The sequence below is a fragment of the Astyanax mexicanus genome, chromosome 22 (genome assembly GCF_023375975.1).
Source record: "Astyanax mexicanus isolate ESR-SI-001 chromosome 22, AstMex3_surface, whole genome shotgun sequence".
NCBI classification, from domain to species: domain Eukaryota; kingdom Metazoa; phylum Chordata; class Actinopteri; order Characiformes; family Acestrorhamphidae; genus Astyanax; species Astyanax mexicanus.
Window position 1 is genome coordinate 50,001 of NC_064429.1, and position 5,000 is coordinate 55,000.

Here is a 5,000-nt window from a genome sequence, read left to right on the forward strand (position 1 = left end):
AAAAATGACTAAGTCCAACTTGGTCTACCAGTGGTAGGCTCGAAAAGTTGAAAAAATGACTAAGTCCAACTTGGTCTACCAGTGGTAGGCTCGAAAAGTTGAAAAAATGACTAAGTCCAACTTGGTCTACCAGTGGTAGGCTCGAAAAGTTGAAAAAATGACTAAGTCCCATTTGGTCTACCAGTGGTAGCTCTGAAAAGTCGAAAAAATGACTAAGTCCAACTTGGTCTACCAGTGGTAGGCTCGAAAAGTTGAAAAAATGACTAAGTCCAACTTGGTCTACCAGTGGTAGGCTCGAAAAGTTGAAAAAATGACTAAGTCCAACTTGGTCTACCAGTGGTAGGCTCGAAAAGTTGAAAAAATGACTAAGTCCCATTTGGTCTACCAGTGGTAGCTCTGAAAAGTCGAAAAAATGACTAAGTCCAACTTGGTCTACCAGTGGTAGGCTCGAAAAGTTGAAAAAATGACTAAGTCCAACTTGGTCTACCAGTGGTAGGCTCGAAAAGTTGAAAAAATGACTAAGTCCAACTTGGTCTACCAGTGGTAGGCTCGAAAAGTTGAAAAAATGACTAAGTCCAACTTGGTCTACCAGTGGTAGGCTCGAAAAGTTGAAAAAATGACTAAGTCCAACTTGGTCTACCAGTGGTAGGCTCGAAAAGTTGAAAAAATGACTAAGTCCCATTTGGTCTACCAGTGGTAGCTCTGAAAAGTCGAAAAAATGACTAAGTCCAACTTGGTCTACCAGTGGTAGCTCTGAAAAGTCGAAAAAATGACTAAGTCCAACTTGGTCTACCAGTGGTAGGCTCGAAAAGTTGAAAAAATGACTAAGTCCCATTTGGTCTACCAGTGGTAGCTCCGAAAAGTCGAAAAAATGACTAAGTCCAACTTGGTCTACCAGTGGTAGGCTCGAAAAAGCTGAAAAAATGACTAAGTCCAACTTGGTCTACCAGTGGTAGGCCCGAAAAAGCTGAAAAAATGACTAAGTCCCACTCGGTCTACCAGTGGTAGGTCGAAAAAGTGCGAAATTTTTCTAAGTCCCCACTTTTGGTCTACCATTTCACGCCAAAAACTAGTGAGGGTGGCGAGCTCCAGGATTTCTGACCCCCTTCGCCCGACTCCCTTGCCCGACGAAGGTGCACTCCGGTCGGCCTCGGAGCGAGTTCGCCCGCGCTCTGGAGGATTTTTCGTCGGGGGGTTTTTCAAAGGGGTGCCGTCGGACTGTTGAGGAGAGTGGCAATCTATAGGGGTCCAAGCACTGGAGATGATTCTCCATTCATTTCTAAGCATGGCAGAGCTTAAATAAAGCCCCATTAATAGTTCCAAAGCGGATTTTTGGACACTATAACACGGACCCGATCCTACCCGACCATGAAGCTCCGCAGGTCGGCCTCCGTCCCGCCCCCCGCCCCCCAGGCGGTACGGAGGAAAAACCAAAACTTCCAGAGACGGTTCCAGGGGGGGTATCTCTTTTATTATTTTGACCCGACCGAATGGACTACCGAGCCCGCCTGGGTAGGCAGCCGCGCGGCCCTCCGTGGCCACTGTGCGCGGTGCGTTCCTACCCGACCCAGCGGGTTAGCCTCCAGGGGGGTCCTCCGTCAGGGGGAGGACCTTTCCGAACCTATCCGAGGGAGTCGTAGACGGCCCGTCTATATATCAATCTGCCCTAACACGATAACCGGTCGGCCCGGAGCCGTCGGACTCGGATGCCTCGGGTGGTCCTCGCGCCCAACCGAGCTCCAGCACCCGGCTTCAAAAAGCTCCGGACCCCCGGTTTCGGAACGAGCGTTTCCTTGTTATCCCCGAAGCAAGCGGGAACTCGCGCAGCGGAGTTGCCACACTAATTTCCACTGGGAGCAATGAGGGGTGAGCTCGGACGAGCCTCTCCGCCCGTCCCCCCCTCCCCGGGGGGTTCTTCGGACGGTACGGGGCCGATCCCTCTCCCCTCTAAGAACCAATGGTTTTTTCTGTGACAAAAACCACTCGCAGCAACCTGGTTGATCCTGCCAGTAACATATGCTTGTCTCAAAGATTAAGCCATGCAGGTCTAAGTGCACACGGAAGGTACAGTGAAACTGCGAATGGCTCATTAAATCAGTTATGGTTCCTTTGATCGCTCCACACGTTACTCGGATAACTGTGGTAATTCCAGAGCTAATACATGCAAACGAGCGCTGACCGGTCCTCTCTCGGGGGGGCCGGGATGCGTGCATTTATCAGACCCAAAACCCACCCGGGGGGACCCGCGAGGGTTTCCCCCGGCCCTTTGGTGACTCTAGATAACCTCGGGTCGATCGCGCGCCCACCGCGGCGGCGACGTCTCATTCGAATGTCTGCCCTATCAGCTGTCGATGGTAGCATAGGGGGCTACCATGGTGACCACGGGTAACGGGGAATCAGGGTTCGATTCCGGAGAGGGAGCCTGAGAAATGGCTACCACATCCAAGGAAGGCAGCAGGCGCGCAAATTACCCATTACCGACACGGTGAGGTAGTGACGAAAAATAACGATGCAGGTCTCTTTCGAGGCCCTGTAATCGGAATGAACGTATCCTAAACACATGGGTGAGGACCCATTGGAGGGCAAGTCTGGTGCCAGCAGCCGCGGTAATTCCAGCTCCAATAGCGTATATTAAATTTGCTGCAGTTAAAAAGCTCGTAGTTGGACTTCGGGAGTGGGCTGGCGGTCCGCCGCGAGGCGAGCTACCGCCTGTCCCAGACCCTGCCTCCCGGCGCCCCCCGGATGCCCTTGGTTGGGTGTCCGGTCCTCAGGGGTCCGGAGCGTTTACTTTGAAAAAATCAGAGTGTTCAAAGCGGGCACCAAACTCGCCTGAATGCCTGAGCTAGGAATAATGGAATAGGACTCCGGTTCTATTTTGTGGGTTTCCTGAACCAGGGCCATGATTAAGAGGGACGGCCGGGGGCATTCGTATTGCGCCGCTAGAGGTGAAATTCTTGGACCGGCGCAAGACGGACGAAAGCGAAAGCATTTGCCAAGAATGTTTTCATTAATCAAGAACGAAAGTCGGAGGTTCGAAGACGATCAGATACCGTCGTAGTTCCGACCGTAAACTATGCCGACCCGCGATCCGGCGGCGTTATTCCCATGACCCGCCGGGCAGCGTGCGGGGAAACCAGAGTCTTTGGGTTCCGGGGGGAGTATGGTTGCAAAACTGAAACTTAAAGGAATTGACGGAAGGGCACCACCAGGAGTGGAGCCTGCGGCTTAATTTGACTCAACACGGGGAACCTCACCCGGCCCGGACACGGAAAGGATTGACAGACTGATGGCTCTTTCTCGATTCTGTGGGTGGTGGTGCATGGCCGTTCTTAGTTGGTGGAGTGATTTGTCTGGTTAATTCCGATAACGAACGAGATTCCTTCGTGCTAAATAGTTACGCGGCCCCCCGCGGTCGCGGTTAACTTCTTAGAGGGACCAGTGGCGTATAGCCACGCGAGATGGAGCAATAACAGGTCTGTGATGCCCTTAGATGTCCGGGGCTGCACGCGCGCCACAATGGCCGGGCCAGCGTGTGCCTACCCTACGCCGAGAGGCGCGGGTAATCCGCTTAAACCCGTTCGTGACGGGGATTGGGGATTGCAATTATTCCCCATGAACGAGGAATTCCCAGTAAGTGCGGGTCATCAGCTCGCGCTGATTAAGTCCCTGCCCTTTGTACACACCGCCCGTCGCTACTACCGATTGGATGGTTATGTGAGGTCCTCGGATCGGCCACGCCGGGGCTCCTTCGCGGGGCCTTGGTGCTGTGCTGAAAAGTCGATCGAACTTGATCATCTAGAGGAAGTAAAAGTCGTAACAAGGTTTCCGTAGGTGAACCTGCGGAAGGATCATTACCGGGACTTGGGTTGGTAGTGCCTCCCAGTAGGCGCGACTCCCATTTCCACCAACAAAAATGTTCAAGCCACGGCCCGACGTTGGGAACTACAGGGATTCCCTTCGGCCTTTTAATGACTTGATCGAAAAACGGTGTCCTGAGCAAAAACGTGTTTTACGGCCAAAGGGAGACGGGTACCTGGCCCCCGAAGTCCGTCTGCGGGGTTTCTTACTCCGGAGGCGGCTCGGCGGCGCGGTTTGATGACCCCGAGTTCGCTTAGGCGTTCCGGGGCGCCCGTACCCGCGGCTGCCGTAAAACATTATTTCAAACTGTCACTTTTGTGTCTGTTGGTTACATGGCTTCGAAACAAAAACAACCATAAAGAGTACAACTCTTAGCGGTGGATCACTTGGCTCGTGCGTCGATGAAGAACGCAGCCAGCTGCGAGAACTAATGTGAATTGCAGGACACATTGATCATCGACACTTTGAACGCACATTGCGGCCCCGGGTCAATCCCGGGGCCACGCCTGTCTGAGGGTCGCTATTCCAATCTATCGGACCTTTTCGTTCCGTCTCCCTCTTCCCTCCGGGGAAGAGTTAAGAGACGGTTCGAGGGGACCGCGGCTGGAGGTTCGCAGGTGCCCGCACCTTCGTCTTCCTAAAAGCAGACTCGGTCAGGTTCCCTTCTCGTTCGGGACTCGATAAAAGCCGCTCGACGGGCTTGATCGCGGGGGAAAGACTTTCGTCCACCCCTCTCGCCTTCGTCTCCGTTGCCCAGCGATGGGTCTCGGAGGCCGGCTTTCCACACACCGTCCTCTACCGTTCCTCGTTCCGGCGAGGGGAGAGGTGGCGGCGATCCGTGGAGAGACGTCGTAGCGACGGCTGCCGGTGGGTTTTACCCTCTCTGGCTGCCCGTTATGCGCGCCGTCTCTCCGTCGGCGGATCTCTGTCCTCCCTCTCCTTTTCGTTCGGGCCGAGAGCGCGGCAAAAGAGAGGTTGGTAGGATAGCTCCGGTAGAAGGCGAAGAGGGGGGGCTTAAGTTTTTTTCTTCCCGTTTTCATCCTTCGTCCTCCGGCCGAATCGAACCTCCCCGTCTCGAAAGGGTTCCTCCGAACGGTTTCCAGCCAGACCGCGAGGGGTGGTTCCCGCCCTCCCTCGCGGCG

General features: G+C 54.0%; 2 non-coding genes across 2 annotated transcripts; both read left to right on the top strand.

Moving 5' to 3' along the window:
• The first annotated feature begins 1,990 nt into the window (after positions 1 to 1,990).
• On the top strand, positions 1,991 to 3,854 carry LOC125787093 (18S ribosomal RNA). The gene has a single exon (XR_007429011.1). It is a non-coding gene; the product is annotated as an 18S ribosomal RNA (ribosomal RNA).
• A 370-nt stretch (positions 3,855 to 4,224) lies between these two features.
• Positions 4,225 to 4,378, top strand: LOC125787109 (5.8S ribosomal RNA). Its single transcript, XR_007429023.1, has one exon. It is a non-coding gene; the product is annotated as a 5.8S ribosomal RNA (ribosomal RNA).
• The last annotated feature ends 622 nt before the right edge of the window (positions 4,379 to 5,000 follow it).